A 24,025-nucleotide genomic window follows, 5' to 3' on the forward strand; every position below is an offset into this window, starting at 1 on the left:
TTTAAGGTACTGGACTGGTCGGTGAGTGAGTGAACCTTTTCAAGGGTGTGCGAGTGTGTGCGTGCAACTGTTATCAAGATAGTGAGAAGAAACTGTTTAAAAATTGAAGTTTATTGTTCCATGTGCAAGATAAATTGTTAAAGTTTTAACCTGCACATAGGAAGCACACTTGATCCTCTAAAGGAAGAGAAAACAAGTAATTTAATAAACTCTAATAAAACTTTGTCAGATGTGGAGACTGTGTTCATAAAAAGGAATGGATGCCATATATATTATGAACAGATGTTCTATGAAGCTGCACAAGATGACGTTTATCGCGGGGAAATGTTTGGAAGGTTAAATTTAAGCACAGTTGCACACATATTTTGTTAAATTTTATTCCACTGACAGGCTAGTTTAGTATGATACCTTATATGGCACGCGAGGTTTACTCAATTCCGTCAGAGTAAATCACATTTAAATATGACTACCAGCTGTTTATTTGTGTGTAAGGAATTCAGACTACCTGTAATACTGGACATCTCTATTCCTGCAAATCATTTTACTGTGAATATTAAATAATGTCTTGTGTAAAATCATTCATAAGACAGTGTATACTTTAACTCTGGACCAGGATTAAAAAGTAAACAACACAGCATCAACATAATACGTTTAAAGAAACCTAACACATCTTTATTCATAAGACTTGCACATCACTTACCAACAACCTTTTGTATTACAGAGTTTCACAATTTCATATGCCCAAAGTAGGGCATTAGCTGCTGAAACATGAGATTTTGTAGGTCAGTCCACATGCTAACTAAATGCAGGTTAATGTGTAGTTTGCTAGTAAATGTAATACTTGTAATATTGAAGAATTTATGTACGATTTTATACCATATTAAAGGTTTCTAGATGTGATCCTTCATTTTTTCTATTTTGTGATTATTAGAGCATTAAGAATTCCTTTGTCAAAGACAACATGATTGATTGTGTCTTTCGGCTTTTCCCGGTTAGGGGTCGCCACAGCGGAACTCCGGTCCGCTAATGATTGGCAGTAGATTTTTTACGTGCCGAGTTTGCCAGCCCTGACACACAACCTTCCACGAAGGTACGCCCATTCATGCATGTCTCCACATAGAAGATGCTCTAGCTGAGAATCGAATGGCACAACATCTTGCTGTGAGGCGACAATGCTACCGCAGCACCACCACCGCAGTATTTGTCACAGACAACATGATAATTACCATTGTTTTTGCAAGACATAATGGCTGAATAAGGACTGTCCTCAGAAAAGGGGTTCATTGTCAACATTAATACATTAACTAGAAATACTTCATGCAGTAATGGTATGAATATCTGTATTTATTTATAATCTAGTAAATTTACTAAGCACATGTGCTAATTTTCAGTGATGATGCTTATTTGGCTTACTTAGGGGTCCCTGTTGTAAACTCACACTACCATAACATCAAATTCAAATGGCAGAATATTGCTGCATAAAACATTGAACCAGCTTTTAATAGACAAGCTGGTATTTGTCATTTTCCCAATGTAGATTGATGTCAGAGATGATAAATACAAAATGCAGGGATAGTGGGGGATGCAGCAGGCTTGCCCACTGCAAAACATTTTTTTTTTGTGTTAGCAACTTTTTGACCAAAATCCAGCTCAAAATTTTGTTTGGTGATATTTTGGCATTCAGTAGTATGCAATTCAATATTACAACACAGCCCTTATTGCTTAGAGCCATATAGGAAGCAAGCAATGGTTGGAGAAATCAATTTCAAGAGTACAAAATGAGGACTGATACCAACCTCTAGCTGTAATAATCTGTGCTGTCAAATGAGGTTTGCCTGTATTATACAAGGAATATAATTTAATAAAGTCAGGAAGGTGTATCAAAGAATGCATGTATGTTTCTTGTTTTGTGTGCAAGGGGCCTATGATTTGAAAACAGCCCAAAGGTAATCTTTATCCACCACTGGCCAGATGCATTTTCTTTGGATGTGGTGTGGGTTTCAATGCTGTTTCAATGAATGTGAGTTTCAAGGGCAGAGGAGTTTTAATGCCAAGTTTATTTTCATTGTGAGACAGTATTGCTTTGTTTCGCAGGTACCTATTCATGTTTGTGCATTGTGCTATAAAATGTAAAAATAAAATCCAAATAATTATTGTAGAAGTAAAGCAGTATGCACACATTAGTGTTTATGGTAAATGGGGTGAAATAGCCATGTGATGGGACATTGGAATGGCTGCAGGGGGGTTCTGGTGCCATATTTTGGTTGCCTCGTCTGTTCTTCAGTTTGCATTTGAAAGTTGTTATCCCACAGTTCCATTGGAGTGGGTGGGGTTATGTAATTATGTATGCAAATGTTATGTTAATCAGCATACAGATTTGTACCTATTTTTCATGGGCCTTGTCCAGATTTTTGATGATTCCAGGTTGAGAGGTATGTGTCTGTATCAAACATTAAATATACACACATACACACACACCCACATATATATATATATATATATATATATATACACATATACATACATACATATACACATATATATGTATATACATATATATATATATATATATATATATATACACTATTTTATTGCTTAAGATAGACTGTTATGCATTTTGTATTTGACTTCTAATAATTTGCTGTCAGGCAGCATTCTGTCCTGAGCTTCCACTGTAAATAAGCTACTACCAACCTCAGTTAGACTATTTTAGTTAACAAATGAAAATAAAAAAAATAATATAACAACAAATATTAAAATTATCATGACCATGACAATTATTGAATTTATACTTTATTATATATGTCACCTACTTGACCCGGAAGACCATGAAAGACGTCTAAATGTACTTATTGAGAACTGAAATACATAAAAATGTCTTTGAAGGGTGATTTTAACTATCCATCGATAAACTAAAGCAAATATACCATAAAAGTTCAGTGCAATTCCTAGACTTGGTAAATGCTAAACTCATTTGTACAAGTAGTTAGAGGTTAAAATATTCTTGGCTTCATTCTTATTCAGCGTACTTCTGCAGTACTGCCATTGCTGGTAACATCCAATCTAAAATCAGGAATCTTCTCCTTTAGAGCATCTACACCCACCACAAACACCCTCTATTCAAGGATTTTAGAAAGACACACCTATTAAAACTATAAAATGAGGTCTTAAAATTCAACTGCAAGCCTTTCAACCCCCATGTAGCCTCAGCTGTTACCGATGCCAGTGCATTTCATGTCCATTTATTGAACAGCAGAAACCAAAAAGGTGACAACTTCCATCCATCAATACTGGAAGCCCTAAGCATCTATGTCCTGTAGGAGCTATCCACTAACACAGTTCTATGGCTTACAACATTTGGTGTTGACTACAAGCTGGGTGTGGCCAACTGCTCACATATGATACTATACTATTACAGTAAGAGCTAAACCACACAAATTAATGGTATATTAGAAATTTGGTTATATTAAATACAAATAATTAATTCAATATTTGTGGTGCCATTGCTAACACAGGATAAGGAGCACCCCATTCCAGACTGATAAAGTCATCAGAAATCAAAGCAACTTTACACACAACTCCTTACCCTTTGACCATCACTTAGCAACATTAGTTAAGAAATTCTTCAGTCTAGCCCAATTAATAAATAAAGGTATCTCATCCAGGTCAAAAAATTTTACCAATCCAATCCTCCATTCAGTGTCTTGGTCAGACCAGTTCTACAATACATAATGCCCCTTTTAGTATGTACATAGCCAAACATTTCAGACAGTTAAAAACGCATCAAAGGTTCCTACTAAAAAGGATTACCATGCTAATGATCCTCAGCTACAGACAGGTATGAAGCTCTTTTCCTGTATCCTATCTCTTGTAGACTCGTAAACTGAATGGGCACCCATAAAGTCACCCCAGTCTGACTAGTTTTGTCACCCCACACACACACACACACACACACACACACACACACACACACACACACACACATGAAGACAGGAGGCACCCTATGAGAATAGATATTGGCAAAGTAATTATGATTCTTTTTTTATCTGAAGTTAAATTGTTGTGTCTAATTTAATTCAAGAATCTTGTCATCTTTTGTTACTTTTATGCACATAAACCCTTTTGCATGACTGTGTTTCATCAGCAAAAAACAAATTACCATACTAGGGTCTAGTAGAATTTTACTTATTTTATTCAATAACTTACTGCCTTCTACCTCTCCTGTGAAAGGGAATGCTATCTGCCCTATCTGGCACTTGTGCACAGGAATGCCATCAGTTAACTACCACTCTTCTGAAGGAGACTGCCATTTGCCTGAGGTTGCTCTTGTAAAGGGAAATGCCATATACCTGCTATCACTATCTTAAAGGGGAACATCATATGCCCTGCTTTAACTTTTGCAAAACTGAATGCCATCTGCCAGATTCTGGTGTGATGGGGAACGTCATCTGACTGCCCCAATTCTTCTGAAGGGGAATGTCATCTGACTGCCCCAATTCTTCTGAAGGGGAATGTCATCTGACTGCCCCAATTCTTCTGAAGGGGAATGTCATCTGACTGCTCCAATTCTTCTGAAGGGGAATGTCATCTGACTGCCCCAATTCTTCTGAAGGGGAATGTCATCTGTTCTGCTCCTGCTTTTGTAAGTATTTTCATTCATCTAGTAAAATTGGATACCATCTGACCCACTCCTGCTCTAGTAATGGCGAATTCCATCTCCCTGATCCTACTCTTATGAAGGGGAATGTATTCTGACCTGCTCCAGGTCCCAAGAAAGGGAATGTTATCTGTCCCATCCTTCTTTTGAAAAGGTTAATACCATCTGCTTATTCTTCAGTTTTGAATGGGAATGCTTTCAGTTAGTGCCCATTCTTATGAAGGGGAATGCCATCTGACTACTCATGTTCTTCTGAAGGGAAATACCATGTGTGAACTTTTATTCTTATGAAGGGGAATGCCATCTGTCCTTTACCACTGCTATGAAGGGGAGGGCCATTTGACCACTAATGTTCTTCTGAAGGGGAATGCCATCTGTTCACTCCTGTTCTTATGAAGGGACATGCCATCTGGCCACTTCTGTTCTTATGAAGGGGAATGTCATCTGTCCGTTCCCACTCTTATGAAGGGGAATGCCATCTATCATCTCCTGTTCTTATGAAGCAGAATGTCATCTACCCACTCTTTCTGCTATGAAGGGAAATGACATCTGTCTGTTTCCACTCTTTTGAAGGAGAATGTCATAAGTACACTTCTGTTCTTATGAAGGGGAATGCCATCTGACTGCTTCCATTCTTATGAAGTGTAATGTCATCTGACTGGTTCTGTTCTTATGAAATGGAATGCCATCTGTCTGCTTCCATTCTTAAGAAGGGGAATACCATCTGTCCACTCCACTCGTATGAGCACCTGGTCTTGTAAAGGGGTATGCCATCTGTCTGCTCCTGTTCTTAAGAAGGGGAATTCCATCTGTCCACTCCACTTTTATAAAGGGAATGCTATCTGTCTGCTTCTGCTCTTATGAAAGGGAATATCATCTTCTCACTCCTGCTATTATGAAGGGGAATGCCATCTGTCCGCTCCCACTCTTATGACGGGGAATGCCATCTTGTCCACTCCCACTTTTATGAAAGGGGAATGCCATCTGTCTGCTTCTGTTCTTAATAAGGGGAATGCCTTCTGTCCACTCCACTCTTATGTAGGGACTGCCACTTGTCTGCTCCTTCTCTTATGAAGGCGAATACCATCTGTCCACTCCCGCTCTTATGAAGGGGAATGCCATCTGTCTGCTCCCACTCTTATGAAAAGAAATGCCATCTATCCTTCCTGTTCTTATGAAGGTGAATGTTATCTGTTCAGTCCCACTCTTGTGTCATCTGTCCACTCCTGTTCTTATGAAGGGAATGCCATCTGTGCGTACTCGGTCTTATGAAATGGAATGCCATCTATCTGCTCACACTCTTAACAAAAGGAAAACCATCTTTTTACTCTTGCTCTTACTCTTCTGAACAGGACTGTCATCTGCTATGCTTGTGCTCTTGTAAAGGGGGGCTGCCAGCAGCCTTGGACACACTCTTGCGAAGGAGACTGCCACCAACCCTGGCCATGCTCTTGTGAAGGGGAATGCCACCACCTCTGGCCATGTTCTTGTGAAGGGGATTCCTACCTGCCCTGGCACTGCTCTTGTGAAGGGGAATGCCACCAGCCCTGGACACACTCTTGCGAACGGGAATGCCACCACCCCTGGCCCTGCACTTGTGAAGGGGAATGTCACCAGCCCTGGCCATGCTCTTGTGAAGGGAAATGTCACCAGCCATGGCTCTGCTCTTGTGAAGGGAATGCTTCCAGTCCTGGACATGCTCTTGTGAAGTCGAATGCCTACAGCCCTGGCCATGCTCTTGTGGGGAATGCCTCCAGCCCTGGCCATGGCCTTGTGGTGCCATGCCATTTAACTGCCATTTCTAACAAATAATGGCATAAAGGCAGATGATGTTCCCCTTTGTAGGACCAGGGCAAATGGCATTCTGCTTTGTAAGAGTGAGAGCTGGTTTGACCTGAATTTTTGTTTGCCACTCCTGTTTATGAAATGTTTGAATGGCTTATTGTTGGCAACATGCTGTTTGCTTGTGCCATGATGTGTCATTTATTCTTAGATTACACTTTGTTCGTGCAACTTGTTTCCGTTTCATTAGTTTATACTCTAAGTGACTTTGTAGTTTGTCATGTCTGAGACTTGTTAATCTTAGATCAGTTCATTTGCTCCATGAATAAAAACAAATAAACAAATACCTGCTACTCAAAAGTTTTCTGTGACGGTGTACCTTGTCACTTGTACTAACACTGCATAATATGTCTCTGTTTAGGCTTGGCCTACGCATGTTATATTGACTTGCATTTATCTGCGTCTCTCATGCGAGTTTATGGTCTGCAGTGATGTCCAGCTGGAAATATTATATCAGTGTTTACCAGGGCTGTACACAGTCTGCTGTATGCCTTTGCTTCATTGCTGCATATTTGGTATTTGCCCTATTCCCCTTAGGTATCCAGTGAAGTAGATTCTACCTGGTTGATTTAACTTAGTTACTAAAATATATATTTTTTCCAAAATGTTTTTTCTCTCTATGCCTGCCTATCATCAAATCTTCCCCTGAATGTTTTAAACCAGTTTTTTTTACCCTATACTGGGTATCCCCAGCACAAGGGTGCGAGCCAGCTAGAGGGGCATTCATAAGTCAGCCATGGGGGAGTTTTTCCCTTTCTGGCATTCATCCCCTGAAGGTGTTGTTAATTAGGCCCTAACTCCAGCCTGGTGGCAGACATGAGCTTCTGCATCACTGCAGAGCATCATTTTGCATGTTTATATCAATGTTATGATGGCAGCTATCTCTGCTTTGGGCCTGACAAGCTCATGACTCATGTCCTGTCCATTTTAGTAATGTGCAAATCTTGCTTGCATGATGGATAATAGTGTGGGCATTAGAGCCAAGGTCCAAAATGCATAAATTAATATAAACATACAAAAGCAAGTAAAAAGTTGGTATACTTGACTGTGTAAGACTGCCTAGATGTTGTAGAAATTGATCACATTAGTTGTAGAACCTTGATAAACTATTTTAACAGATATTTCTTTATGTCTAAAATATATAAAGTCAATAAAACACGGAATACATGAACCATTCTACAAAGTTTGCCACTACTCTGTACAAAATAGGCTGAGAAAAAAGTTCGGAATTTACATTCAAGAAAAAGTAACAATGGGACACTAGAAAAGAAACTGGCAAATGACTAACACACAAAAAAAATTTCGCACACAGCCATGATGGAAACTGTACACAATTAGAAACATCTGCAAACATTTCACATTGTTTATATTTTACACTTTATAATGAATAAACATTAAAGCTTTTTCATGACATCCATCGATCAATATAGTACACAAGTAAAACAACCATTAAAAAATATAAGTTAATACATAAAAAATGATGTTCTGATTAAAAGCAATGAGATCATTTATTTTTAAAAATCTATAAAGACTTTAATTTAAAGAATAGCACATATAACGTCTTAACAAATGAAGCAGTTTTAAATATCATTTGGGTATCCAATGGATGTATTACGTTCCTTAATAAAACAAAGAAATCTTACAGACACTTGGCTGGGCACTCACAATGGATCTACTGTTGTTCAATCATACCAGCTGGAGTCCTCTGCTTATATTTTCTTGATCATTTTCTCTTCACTCACATCTAACAAGTTTTGGGTGGTATTAGGGCAGCCCGCCTTAAAAAACAAGTGAGATAAGTGTTACATTGCTTATTGGTGATTGCACCTTCTCTGAGGCACAGCAAGCTCATAATGAGAATAATGAAGCAGGGGGTGGAGTACAAAGGGCTTTACCCCTCAACACATAAAAATGCTTCTGTGTGGCCTGTAAATTGAGCAGCTTGGGTACACGCATTACAAGAATGTCTGTACTCAAATTGTCATTTAACAGGTATTATGACTGGGCAAGGCTGATTCAAGGGTCTGTCAAGTGATTTTATACATATATATATATATATATATATATATATATATATATATTTTATTTTTTTTTTTGAATAAATAAACATTAATAAACATAAAAAAAATATATATATATATATATATATATATAAAATGTATACAGACACAGGCACAGGCACACACACAAATACACACACACACACACACACACACACACACACACACACACACACACACACACACACACACACACACACACACATTTTGAGAAAGCAGTTGGCATAATGGTTAAGGTCTTTGCTTCCCATGCACAAGGTACAAGGTTCGATCCTGACCACCGATCAATGTCTGTTTGAAGTTTGCATGCACTCCCTGTATCTCCATGGGGTTTCTCCCATGTCCAAAAAACATGCCGAGTGTTTCCATGTTAAACTCACCAATGACTGGAGCTGTGGGCAGCAGCACAATTTCTACGTGGTGCCCTATATGGGCAATAGTTGCACAGACCAACAGCTTTGGGCATCTAATGTGGTCCTCAGTATCCTCAAGATAGGAGAACACGGATCACAGACTGCATGCCATGGCAGGGCTAGCCACTTGACAGTGTAAAATATGGCTCTAGATGATTCAGTCATGTTGACCAATGTCGCCAAAATGGGCATGGGTAGTTACCGGTAATAAGTGGATTGAGGATCTGGCCTACGCTGACCTAAGCTAGGGACCTTTGCTAATAGTGGGAGGGGTATATGTGCCCCTATTGGCCAGTGTATGCCAGCTGCAGAAATGGGTCAATAAGCTACTGGCCGGCCGGTGTCTAGTTGCCCAGTCTGGGTTACCTGGGATAGCTCTGTTGAATGAAAGCTGGACGTAAAACCAACCAACCTGCCAAACATGAACTGAGAATTGCTACGCTTAATGTAGGTTCACTGATAGAACACAGTTTGGAAGTGGAGGACATGATGATTCAGAGGAGACCGGAGATCCTATATATTAAGAGACGAGATCAGAATTAATGACAGAGTCATGGCAATCAGACTCCAGTGTAATGGTAGGGCAGTATTCATAATCTCAGCCTCTGTCTCACAGCAGGATTGTGATAGTGAGGAAAAGAGTGCATTCATACAGCAGTTGTAGGACCTACTAGATAAAGCAGGACAACATAAATTGGTGTTGATAATGGGTGACTTGAATGCACATATCGGAACAGACAGAACAGGATCTGAGGACTGCCTGGGTCCACATGGGTGGGGAAACAGGAAAAAAGAAGGAAATCCAGACTTCTGTCTGGCAAATGGCTTGATAGTAGCCAACACATGGTTCAGAAAGGGTGACAGTCACAAGATCAACTCAAACAAAATGGCTATATAAAACTGGCACACAATGTTGTTGTTTCTTTCGGCTTTTCCCGGTTAGGGGTCGCCACAGCAGAACTCCGGTCCGCTAATGATTGGCAGTTGATTTTTTACGTGTTGAGTTGCCAGCCCTAACGCACAACCTTCAACAAAGGTACTATCTAATAAAATCTGGCTAAAAAACCTACCGTCGAATGAAAAAACTTTAATAAACAAAATATATATTTACAAACGCACAACTGGTAAGCGCTTTCGTTCTCAATATGAACTTCTTCAGATCAAGTTGTATTAACAAACTCCTTTAAATATACGCAAATACATCACATGACACATTAAATGAAATGACTTAACCCTTTCCTTCTCAAAACTATTTTAAAATTCTCCCTATCATTTATTCCTGGATAGGTACAGGCATTAAGCCTTACCTGCCAACAATATTCTTTATAATCTAACTTATCTTAGTATCCCATTTATTTTCATAATCAAATACTTGGTCTATAATTATAAACTTATATGTAATAAGATCATTAGAATACTTAAAGACTGCATGCTTAGCTAGTGCACTATTACATTATTTCTTATGTACTGCCTTTAAATGTTCATTCACCCTAAAATAAAAACACCTAGTCATCCTTCCAATATAAAATGCAGGGCATCGTTCACATAAGGCTAAATAAACTACAAACTTACATTAACAATCATATTTCTCTCACAATTTTATATAAAAATTCCTAGCCTCAATAAAAACCTTATAGGTTCATAGGTTCATAGGTTCATAGGTTCATACTAGGCTATCTGCCCGAGGGCATTTACAAGCCTAGCCCATAGTTTTGTGGCTTACGCCACCCCTTTAGTATGGGGAACTATACCCATTATTTTGCTGTGCCTCTGTTGAGCAGTGACACTGAGGTAATCCCTGGGGTATATCTGCGATCTCCCATCCATTGGTCAAGATTTCTCTTGAACAAGGCCAGCGAGGTGCTCTGCCTCACATATACCGGGATTTTATTTCACAGCATAGGGAGTCTTTGGGTGATGAATCTATCTCTCCAGCACGTCCTATTAATAGCCGTGTCGAGGTTTAAGTCTCCCGCCCTTGTGGCTCTGACGGATCTAGATTTTTTGAGGTGAAGCATATTCATCAAATCTGGGTTTGACATGGCCTTGTATGTTAGGCAAAGGTCACCTCTGAGCAAGCGTGGCGACTGAATAGAGCTGGAGTTCTTTCAGTCGGGCAGCATAGGACAGATGTTTGAGACCCTTTATCCTTTTGGTGAGGAACTTTTGTGGCCTCTCCAGCTGCTGCAAGTGTCGGGTCAGATACATTCCGAATGGGGCATTGTACTCAATCATTGGTCTGATGAGTGATGAGTATAGGGAGACTATGACCTCCCTTGATCTAGATGAGAATCCCTTCATGATAAGGTGGGCAATGTAGAAGGTCTTCCTAACTACTTTAGCTACATGGGTGTCGAATGACAGACTACTATCAACCTGGGTCCCCAGGTCTCTGATAACTTCTTCTGTACTCAGTGGATTGCCACCTATTTGGTAGCTAGGGGTAACCTTGTTTTTCCCGAAGGGTATGACTATGCATTTTTTGGCATTTAACTTTAGGCCATGGCTCTGGCACCAGTTATCCGTTTCTGTGAGACCCTTCTGAAGGATATCTGTGTCAGATGTGTTTTCTACTATGGCGCCCAGTTTGCAGTCATCTGCAAACTTTGTCAGCCATAACCCTCCTGTGTTTGCTTGTACTTCGGAAAAGTAGATGCCAAACAAGAGTGGGCCCAGGACTGAGCCCTGTGGTACACCACCTGTGACAGGCTTTGAGTCTGACATGGCGCCAGCAACTCTGACCCTGTGGGTTCTGTCACTCACTAGTATATGCTCACACTGATTGCATCCTCCACACCTGAACATGCCTTTCAATAAACTTTCTTTGCGACTCTTATTATTCCTATAAAAATAGTCTTTTAGAGTTTTACCCCTACTATTAGTAAAAACAGGAATGTCCCCAGTAATATAGGATAGTGATAGATGCAATGGTGGGTAGTGTGGTTGTTGAGAGGGAACTATTCAAAAGTAATAACAGTAAAAGTAAAGATACAAATATAGTTGAAAACAATAATGAGTACAAGTAATAGAGATATGGCTATTAATAAGAATTACACTTTAGCCTGTGTTCTTCCTTATTCAGTACATGATTTTAATATTAAGGGTGTTATTAAGATTAATTGGAAATTTTTGATGAATTTTGACGACACAAAAAATATTATTGGGGAAGTTCCTCTTTTTGCTAACAGCGGGGTAAAAATCTAAAAGACTATTTTTTATAGGACTAATAAGAGTTACAAAGAAAGTTTATTGATATGCATGTTCAAGTGTGGGGGATGCAATCAGTGTGAGCATATGCTAGTGAGTGATAAGGTTTTTATTGAGGCTAGGAATTTTTATATAAAACTGCGACAGAAGTATGACTGTAAATGTAAGTTTGTAGTTTATTTAGCCTCATGTGAACAATTCCCCGAGTTTTATATTAGAAGAATGGCTAGGTAGTTTTATTTTCAGGTGAATAAACATTTAAGGGCAGTACATAAGAAATAATGTAATAATGCACTGGCTAAGCATGCAGTTTTTAAGTATGCTAATGATCTTATTACATATAAGTTTATAATTATAGATCAAGTATTTGATTATGAAAATAAATGGGATGCTAAGATAAGTTAGATTATAAGGAATATTGTTGGCAGGTAAGGCTTAATGCCTGTACCTATCCAGGAATAAATGATAGGGAGAATTTTAAAATAGTTTTGAGAAGGAAAGGGTTAAGTCATTTCATTTGTGTCATGTGATGTATTTGCATATATTTGAAGGAGTCTGTTTGCTAATACAACTTGGTCTGAAGAAGTTTGTATTGAGAACGAAAGCACTTACCAGTTATTGGTTTGTGTAAATACATTTTGTTTTTTCATTCGACAGTACGTTTTTTAGCTGTTTTTTATTAGACAAGATCACATGCAACAGTAGCCAACATGCAACATGGGTAGACTTCCTCCTGGTAAGGAAAAGGCACTGGGGTACAATCCATGACTGTAAAGTCATCCCCAATGAAACAGCTGGCTCACAGCATAAACCATTAGTTGCCACAATCAGCTGCAAGCAGTGGTCAGTGAAGGCTTTAAGTTCAACCGAGACCAGGCTGAAGTCCTGGAAGTTGACTGGAGAGAAAGTACAACAGTTCAAGGAATTACTCTTGGCTGCAGTGCCCTAAGAAGAGGAGGAAATAGGTGGAATTTAACAAGAATGGCAGCACCTAAAAACAGCATGTGTTAGGACTACAGAAAAGATATGTGGCCAAGCCAGTTATGGAAATAAGGTACATAAGGAAAGCTGGTGGAGGAATGCAGAAGTCCAGGAAGTCATCAAAAGAAAGGAATGCAGGAAGAAGTGGATGATAGAAAAGACTGACCAGGCTAAGAAGGACTATTGGTTGGCTAACAAAGCCAAGAAAGAGGTTGCAATAGCAAAGGATAGAGCATTGGATGCACTCTACCAGCTTCTGGAAAGTGACTCAGTAGGTGGCACAAAGAAACTATATCAGGCTGCAAGGCAAAGACAATAATATAAAGAAGATAGTCAGGCAGCCTTCATAAAGGATGCCAGCAACAACCTGCTCACCAGTCCACAGGACATCAAAGGCAGATGGAAGGAGTATTTCCAGAAGCCTCTGAATGAAGAAAACCCCAGAGAAGCTATACTGCCCCTGAAACAGTCTACATTGAGAGAAGAGGAGGAGCCCACCCTAGACGAAGTAAGAACAGCACTAAGGAAAATGAAGTCAGGGAAAGCAGCAAGCTCAGATAAGGTCACAGCAGATATGATAAAGATGCAGGGGGTGAGATAAGGGAGAAATGGCTCCTGACATTACTAATAGCAGTATGGAGAGAAATGCATATCCCAGATGACTGAAGAATAAACATACTCATGACAGTGTACAAGAATAAAGGGGACATCCACAACTTTGGGCAGTACAGAAGCATCAGACTCCTATTGCATTGCATGAAAGTTCTGGAGAGGGTGACTGATAAATGGATACGCAGAGTAGTAGAATGAAAGATGGGAGATGAGCAGTTTGGATTCAGATCAGGATGCAGCACAGCTGACCCAATGTCTGCACTGAGGCAGATACTTGAGAAGAAGCTAGAGATGAGGAGAGAGTCCAAGTGGGCATTCCTAGATTTGGAGAAAGCATATGGCAAGGTCCCAAGAAAGCTGATCTGGGCAGTACTGCAGTGGTTTGAAGTCCCAGAAACATTGGTAGAATTAGTGCAGGCTATGTACAAGAACCCAATGACTCAAGTACGGACAGTGTTCAGCCTCACAGAGGGGTTCCCACTGGGTGTGGTTGTACATCAGGGTTCAGCTCTGAGCCCACTGCTGTTCATACTGGTGATGGACTATGGAAACAGGTCAGAGGGAACAGATCAGCAAAGTTGCTGTATGCAGACAATGTGGCATTACAAGCTGACTGAGCTAGAACTTCAGCAAAGGATAGGAGCATGGAATGCAAAACTGAAAGCACATGGGATGAAACTAAACACAGATAAAAGGGAAGATAGTGGAATAAGTAAATAGCTTCAAGTATCTGGGAGTGTTGGTTGAGGAGAAGGGAAGTCTGAATGAAGTGGTCAAAGCTAGAATCAAAGGGGCTGCAGGCAACTGGCATTAGAGTGTTAGGTGTAGTCTATGACAGAAGAATGCCAAAGAAGCCTGGACAGTAAAGGTAGAACAGTTGAAGAAGCTAGAGGTGATGGAAATGAAGTACCTGAGAGAGGTGGTAGGATACACACTGCGGGACAGACGAAGAAATGAGGACATAAGAGCAGAAGACAAAGTAGCTCCAATTGCAGAAAAGATTAAAGAGAACAGATTACGGTGGTTTGGACATGTGCAGAAAATCAGAAGACAATCTGGTGAGGAAGATTTGGGGCAGACAGGAAGAAGGTAAGAGGAAGCAAGGACATCCAGCAAAGAGGTGGATGGATTGTGTGAAAGAAGATCTGCAACAGTCATGCATGAGTGTTGAAGAAGGCAGGAGTGTTGAACTGAATTGAGAGAATTGGCCATTGTTAACATGATACCCTGACCCCATGTAGAAAAAATGGGAGAAAGAGGGCTGATGATAATGATGATATATATATATATATATATATATATATATATATATATACACACACACACACACACACACACACACACACACACACACACACACACACACACACACACACACACACACACACACACACACACACACAAAAAGCTAAAGAAGACCTCATTGACTTACTTGGTTTTCATGAAAACATATTTGAAAATAAAGCTGATATGAACTAATATATTCCTGTTTGTCCTGTTTGTGCTAAAGTACAAAGATGATGCTAATACTAGTTAATGAGTGAAAGCATCATGCAAGGTGTGCAGAGCTAACAATGATTTGTGAGATAGAGAATTGTTTTCAGCATACTACAGTATACGGTATATAATATTGAAACAGTGCTTTTGTGAAATCTGACAATCAGATATGTGAAAGACTGACGTTTGGTGTAAATCAGTTCAATGTAATGCTCTCTTGTAAACAGGCATTACATTGGCATATTCACCTTATCTTAAGATCGCAGGAGAAGCTTCCACACTGAAAACAAAAGCAGAGTACCCAATAATTTTTGTATAGAAACAAGCAAATGACCTAAAGGTCTTCATAATAAAGAAAGTCTCCAAAACTCAACCCCCCCTTCCCAATTCCCTACCACTCCTCAGCCTGCCTGATGGCTCTTCTACATTTACCCACTAGCCTCACTTCTTTCACTGGGGGTGAATGTCAAGCATCCCCATTCTAGGCATTAGTCCTAGGGCCCCTTTGTTCCTCTGCTGAGACTCAATCAACCTAGTCATTTGACCTTTATACAATGGAAGGGACCAGGCCAGCCTGCATGTCAGTGGAGTGGCCTAATTATGGGTCGCAGCATCTGCAGTGAGATTCACATACTGCTGCTCCCTAAAGAAGCATGGTCATGATGGCTATTCCTGGTATCTATGAAACATCACTCTGCAGTATGTCTGCAGTAAGCTGGTAATCACTGGTAAAACACCAAGTGCTTTTGCTAGATAACAGCAACATGGTGAGCCACAGCCACACCCCAAGCATGAACGAGCAGACAGTGACCACTCACTCCAATCCTCTGGCCTGCCCTTCCAATGCTCATGGCACTGATGAAATATTTGTCATCTGGGTAAAATCAGAGCTTTATCCCTCTGTGCCAGTGGAGCAAGTAGTTAAAATAAATTGTGCCACTCAGTAGAGTTAAAATTCAAAGAAAATGATCCTATATTGCACCAAGTATTTAAACTTTTAGACTAGTGTTAAATACATCATACAAAAGAGTTGAATATTTTATCATTAGAGGAAGCAAAAAAAATGCATGGCTTTAGCTCTTGTATACAAATATTTATAGCATTCATTCAGGTTTAGAATGAATCAAACCTTCTTGCAACTATGCAACACTAACTTCCACAAGGTCTCTGCTTAGAATGGATACGTGTGCATACGTTTATATTTAGCTTATTACACATTTAGCAATGTCATTAAGATGATATCAATAAATGGACACTTAAGAAAGAGATACAACAAACAAATGGCATGGGAGGTATCATGGTTAGATGAATGTCACTATTAGTTTGAGACAACAAGAAAAAGTCAGAGCAAAACTGATGCAGCAGTATATGATTGGGTTAGTTTACAACAATAATAAACATATTTTGGACAGAACATTAAAGTGATGCCATCAACGTTTATATGCAGGTACTAAATAATACCTGTACAAAAAAAAACAAAAAACAGGAGTGGCACGTTGTGAGACAGGCATGGAAACAAAGAATAATCAGCTACAATGGCCTAAGACAGTTGCCAGACAGACAGACAATAACTAATCTGTATGAAGGTAAATGCAGATTGTACAACTAGAAATCTAATTTATCTGGCACGGTGTGTTGTTTGTCGCTGCTTTTATGTTGGGAACTAACTGCATGTTAAAAGAACAAATTATGCAACACAGATACAGTATCTGCTGAGGAAATACTATGAGACTGGGAACATGTTTTTAAATTTTCTGTCCTATAGGTATTGACTGAAGATTTGCGTGGAGAAGATATTGTCAATAGAACTAAACAGGCAGAAGCTAGATGGATTATCCTGCTACAAGCTCATAAAGAATATGGACTAAATGGTGTGGTACCTTTAAAGCCAGTTCTCAAGGCTAAAGGGCTACATCATTGATTCATTCAGAATTGTGCTGTTGCTAGGATGTATTTTATTGTATTTAATTTAGTTGATTGCTTTATTGATGAATTAATTGTTTTTATTAATATATACAGTGGCCTTAGTGTTTAGTTATTTTATGGTCTGATAACATATTATATTCGATATGAAAGCACTTACCCAATTTGATTAAATCTTTTAGTTTTACTGAAGCAGTGCTGACTGGTTCTTTGTGTTTGTTTTAGTTGTATTTTTTCTACTCAGGGTTTTTGCCTTTGTTGTTGTACATACCTTGAACTTTTGTTTTACATAGGGCATGGCTGAGAGCCAAGATATTATAATGGATTATAATCCTGATGTATCCAGTGATAGACAGACTGGTGATTGTATAAGCCAATTATTGAGAATGGAAGATAATCATTTGTTGCTAATGAACTCATTGGAAGAATCTGAAAATATGAGTGTGATGGATAATATGAACATTCAATTTTTCTGTGATGTACAAAGAGAACTAGAAAGTAAATTTTTCAAACTGAAAAACATATACGGTGGCAAAGATTACATTGTGAAGCTTGCCTGAACTTTAACATAGTCCCAAAAGGTTTGTGTATTGTCATAATGCCTACCTATGGCAATGCATGTCCTCAATTACTTAAGAAATGGAAACAGATGAACCTTGATACTAGTAACAGATATATGAGGCTGTTGATTGAGTTTTTTATGTCACAAATAGATTTATTGCAGCAGGATATTAAACAGTTGCACCAGACTTTATATTTAGAGTCGATCTCTGAAACACATTATTTATTGTTTGACAAGTTATACAATAATGTATTCGCTTATAAGTTGCGGCTGCAGTCTCAGAAGCCGAAAAAGAGGCAACGGGACTATAAAGAGTTTAAAGAAGGCACTATTTTTGCCTGGCTGAGACACTGGGAAGTATATCAGTACTGCATGATGTTACTAAAGTTATTTGTCCTTCACGAGTAGACGTTCCATCTGAGAGAGCTCCAGTTAAAGTTTCAGATTTATCTGCTTTTACTTCTGCACTTTTGGGTCAGTGCACTCATGATGTTTCTATTAGACCACCTACTGTTTTAGAAGATGTCCCAGTGGTATAAATGAAAACTTCTGCAGCTGTTACTGCTTCTGCACCACCAGTTTTTCCAAACCTTCCTGTCCTTTTAAGGGAAAACAGAATAACGAGAACTGCCAGGTCGGTGAGTCAAGGGAGAAAACGATACAAAGAGTGGCAAGGTCAGATGCAACAAAGCATGGAAGTAATTACAATGAAGAACAGAATAGGAGTTTGATATATAACATTTCATCCTTTCAGCTAACAAAGGAACAACTGGATGTGTTAAATAAAGGTTTGTCTTTTATACATGCAGGGCAAACAAATGTTTGTAATGCTATTATAAACTTGAAGTTGTTCGTAAGGAATGTGATGTTTAAGACTGTTCGCTGATTCATTTACCTGTGATTATGTTTAAGAAACCTTGCATTTTTGTTCCTAAACTTGAAACTTTTTATAAGACTTGTGAGGCCAATATGTTGAGCGCTTTTAGCACACCTCATGCAGTGACTTTTTATAATTTGTGAATGCGAAAAACGTAAAACAGCGACAAAGCAGGAAGGATAAAATATATATAATCTTTACTAACACAAATATCCAAAGTGCTTTTCGTCAAGCACAATGCCTGACTTCTTCAAAGGAAATGACATAGCATTAACATTCACATTAATATAGTTACATTAATTATTCAATTAACTAAAAGAACAGCCTGCTACAATGAATCATTAATCTAAAATTAATAATAAACCAAACCATACCAACACTTTGTTAGTTCATATACATCCCTAATGTTAATACTTACACAACCATAACAATATACATGTATAGAAAGTATAAAATATGTAAAGTGTAACAAAAACTATTGTTCAAAGAAATTTTTTAAAAATATATATTATCATCTTTTGTAACATATTTAGCTAGATGCAAATTATGTCCGGCCTTCTACATTGGGAAAACTGTGAGAAGGCTGAGAGATCGCATATATGAACATATATATGCTATTAAAAATCTGAAAATGGATAATGCTCTAGCTAAACATGTTGCGATTAACCCTGACCATAGCTTTAAATTTATTGCAATTGATCATACTCCGATGGATCAAAGAGGAGGCCCTAGACCTTTAAAATTAGAGGAAACAGAGTTACTATGGAAGGTGAGATTATATGCTTACTGCCATCCTGGTATAAATGATACTTGTTCAATTGCTAGCCTTTTAAAACTAAAGAGTCTCAAAAGATGATAATATATATTTTTAAAAAATTTCTTTGAACAATAGTTTTTGTTACACTTTACATATTTTATACTTTCTATACATGTATATTGTTATGGTTGTGTAAGTATTAACATTAGGGATGTATATGAACTAACAAAGTGTTGGTATGGTTTGGTTTATTATTAATTTTAGATTAATGATTCATTGTAGCAGGCTGTTCTTTTAGTTAATTGAATAATTAATGTAACTATATTAATGTGAATGTTAATGCTATGTCATTTCCTTTGAAGAAGTCAGGCATTGTGCTTGACGAAAAGCGCTTTGGATATTTGTGTTAGTAAAGATTATATATATTTTATCATTCCTGCTTTGTCGCTGTTTTACGTTTTTCGCATTCAGTAGTTGTATTCACTTTTTATAATTTGACTAGAGCTTAATGTTTAGCCCTGAAGCAGTTAGAGGAAGAGGCATCTCTCCGGATATGCCCCACATATAAACATGGGGCAGTGGTGATCATGGACACTGAGTTTTATTACAATAGCATGATGGCTTTGCTTTCTGATGTTGACACTTTTGTACCTATTTGTAACTTGAGACAGATAAATGTGTGAGACATGTACATTATATGCTTTGTGACTTCTTTATGACAGGGCTTGTTAGTAATGCATTATATATTTATTTTTTTAGTAGAAAAAAAATTAGTTCCAGTGTTTTATGGCCTTCTGAAGGTGCACAAGGATTTATTACGACCACCCATGAGATCGATAGTTTCAGGCCTTGGCCTGGGTGGTTGACTGAACCCCTCTGCATACATTTGGAGGAAAAAACTGAGGCCATTTCTAGTACAAGCACAGTCAATGCTAAGAGATTTTAAAGATTTTTTGAACACTCTTTGTATTTATTCTAAAAGTTTTGTTTATCCCTCTGATTATTTAATGGTCACCCTAGATGTTTGCTTTTTATTCACTGTGATTCCCAATGCTACTGGAGTGGAGTGTGTTAGATTATTTCTGACTGAGTTTAGTGACTACTTGAGTACACAAGTCAGTTTGATTTGTTACTTACTTGAATTGGTTTTAGAAAATAATGTTTTTATTTTGATAATCAGCTTTACTTGCAGATATTAGGCATAGCTATGGCACTGCGTGTGCCAATAGCTATGCCAGTATGGTGCTAGCATACTAGGAGAACATTGATGTTTATACATGTGAGTTTTATAACTATGTGAAACATTATAAACATTTTGTAGATGATGTGTTTTTCATTTGGGATGGTTCAGTGACTGTTTTAAGGGAGATTATCACTTACTTAGAAAGAACCACCATGTTTCTGAGGTTTACTTTGAATTATTCTACAGAAAGTAAAGATTTTTTACATGTGACCATTTTTAAATGTGATGCTGTATATTTCAAAATGAAACTGTTTAGAAAACCATGCAGACAAAATAATATTCTGCATAGGTCCCGTATGCACCCAAAATTTGTTTGCAATAATAGCATGAAGGGTCAGTTTTTGTGAGCATCGAGGCTGAATAATGATAATGTTTTAAAAGAGATGTTTGGTCAGTTAAGTGAAGAGCTTTGTCAGAGGGGTTACTGTAGGAATGAAGGTTTTAAGGTTAGGAAAGAAGTAGAGCTGGTCAGGGATGTGAAAGCTAGGCTGTATTTCTCTCTGTATGAAGAATCTAGTAATATTTTACCATCACACTCTAGTGTCACTAGACTACCTCTTATTTTTTCTACTGATGTTAATATGGGATGTCCCATATGGTCTAGAGGTTAGGATTCCTGGTTTTCACCCAGGTGGCCTGGGTTCAACTCCCTGTATGGGAATAGATCACACTTTCTTCTGGACGACTGGATGGGAAGCAGAAAATATACCACTAGGTTCCCACCTGTATCCCTGCTGGATAGGAAAAACAGGTGCTGACTTTGTGGGAACATGGGTAAAATTCTTGGCTAGGCTTATGAGGGCCTCCAGGCCAATAACCTAGTATCATCCTATGAGCCTATGAACCTATGGTGTGTGATTTGGTGAAGAAGCATTGGCCAATATTAATGACAGATGATAAGGTTAGGTCAATAGAAAGGGCAGATCAAAGTTTGCTTTTAAGAATAAAAAAAATTTGAAAAGGAGGATCTGTTATAATAGGCAATATAGAATTAATTGATGCTAGTTATAATGGCTCTAGGCCTTGTAGAAAGTGTAGGGCTTGTGAATATGTACACAATAGTACATGTTTCATTCACCAGTGACAAGAAGGCTTTTTTATTTTAAGGTAAATAAATTGTACAACTAGAAATCTAGCTTATCTGGCAAGGTGTGTTGTTTGTCCCTGCTTTTATGTTGGAAAAAACAATTGCATGTTAAAAGAATGAATTATACGGCACCCATACAGTATATGCAGAGGAGATTCTATGAATGTTTTAGTGAAAAACATTGATGTGAATGGAGGGGAACATGTTTTTAAATTTTTTGTCCTACAGGTATTGTCTGAAGATTTGTGTGGAGGAGATATCGTCAAAAGAAGTGAGCAGGCAGAAGCTAGATGGATTATCCTGTTACAAGTTCATAAAGAATATGAATTAAATGGTGTGGAACCTTTACAGCTGGTTCTCAAGGCTAGGCTAGAGGGCTATGGCATTGATTCATTTAGAATTGTTCTGTTTCTAATATTTTTTATTGTATTTAATTCAGTTGATTGCTTTATTGATCAATTAATTGTTTTTGTTAGTATATAAAATGGCCTTAGTATTTAGTTATTTTATGGTCTTATAAAGTATCACATTCAATACGAAAGAGCTTACCCAGTTTGATTAAAATCTTTTGGTTTTACTTAAGCTGTGTCGACTAGTTCTTTTTTGTTTGTTTCGGATGTATTCTTCATTTTAGAACTAGTCTCTACTCACCATTTTTACCTTTGTCATTGCACATTCAATGGAAAATATATCAGCAAAAACAAGGAGTTGTGATGGGGTATATGCTAATTAAAAAAACACTGTAAGTGGAGCAGGAATAATATCTGAAAAATGTATCTTTTTTTATTGGTGGACAAAAAATATATATATATAAGATTACATTTTGTGGATGTTAATTGGTTCTGTGATGCCCGTGCACTGGCCCAGCAATCAAGAAGCCTCAATCCTCACCAGTAACACCAGTGAGGGGTGTCCATATAGGGAAAGGATAATAAATACACACACAGTAAAGTACAATTTCCCTTAAGAGCACATAGAGATCACAGTCAGTCTGGGGCTGGTTGCTCCTTTTCTCTCCAGGTCCCCAATAAGACTCCCCACTGGCACAGCTATAGGGTACAGATCTCAGACTAGTGGGCAAGCTAAAACCTCCAGTACCCTCTCTGTCCAACCAGTGCTTTGTGTGCCTGCCCAGGTATCTGACACACACACGCTTTGAGATAAGAGTTTATACAACCACACAGACACTCCTGGGGACGGCTGGCACAGGTTCTCCAGCTGTGCCCCTTTTCTGCCCAGTCTAAAAGGTAGTACCAGCTGCCACCACACACTAATATCAGCTACTCAAAGGCCCTTCTGAAAGGGTGACCAATTATTACTGTGCAATATTATTATCCAAATGGTAAGTGTGACTGAATAATCAAGGTTTATTATACTGACTTGGTACAGTATCACTATATACATGCAATGTACTCTAGAGCTTAAATTAACTCTACATAAAACAGCCACGGTTGAAAGGTTTAAAAATATTTAATAATAAATAATAAAACACAAGACAATACTTCTTACTACACAGTGCTAGTCAAGAGTTTAGAGATCACAGATAAATACTTAAAATAATACGGTAGAAAAGTTCTGAAATAACAGAAAACAAACTAGTCTAATCTTATTATTTCCTAGCTATATCTAAGAGAAAACACAGTTCTAAATAACTTACATGTAGATACAAGCAGATTGGTAAGTTAGATGTTCTCAAGACAAATGCTCTGATACTCTTTGATTCTCTCTCTCTTTAAATTGATAACACAGAGCTGCTTCACATGACATCATTCTTCACACTTCTCTGGTGTTCCCAGGCTAACAGAAACTACATTTACATTCTTTACACCTGGTCAGAAACCAGAGCAATAAAGGACATTTATACATGCAAATTCTAGCCATTAACTCTGGCCTCAAAACAATAGGCAGAATGCCTTCATCCAGACATATCAGCTCCAAATTTTGACATCAAAGACAGTCACAAAATGCTTGATTTAGCTTTCTTACAGCAGAGTGCACTATTGTTACATTTTTGCAGTTCAATATCCAATGCAGTCTTTTCACATTTAAGAGAACAAGCCTGTGGCTTACATTCTTCTTCTTCTTCTTCTTTCATATGTTCCCGGTTAGGTGTTGCCACAGCAGATCACCTGTGTGCTCATGATTGGCAGTGGAGATTTAAAGTGTTGAGTTGCCAGCCCAGCGTCCAACCTTCCACAGAAGGCACACACATGCACGCACTCAGACCTAGGGCCAATTTAGTGTCCATTCCACCTATAGCATGTCTTTGGGATGTGAGAGGAAACTGGAGTACCCAGAGAAAACCCA

At 38.3% G+C, this 24,025-nt stretch overlaps 1 protein-coding gene and 1 non-coding gene across 2 annotated transcripts in view; one reads left to right on the forward strand and one right to left on the reverse strand.

Annotated features, from left to right (window-relative positions):
• GAS7 (growth arrest specific 7) overlaps positions 1-24,025 on the reverse strand; it is a 2,864,621-nt gene that overhangs the window by 1,794,621 nt on the left and 1,045,975 nt on the right. The gene's annotated exons all lie outside the window — the stretch shown is intronic.
• TRNAE-UUC lies at positions 21,221-21,292 on the forward strand. Its single transcript has one exon. It is a non-coding gene; the product is annotated as a tRNA-Glu (tRNA).

This window comes from Protopterus annectens, chromosome 14.part0 (assembly GCF_019279795.1).
Source record: "Protopterus annectens isolate FY-2018-M chromosome 14.part0, PAN1.0, whole genome shotgun sequence".
Lineage (NCBI taxonomy): Eukaryota > Metazoa > Chordata > Ceratodontiformes > Protopteridae > Protopterus > Protopterus annectens.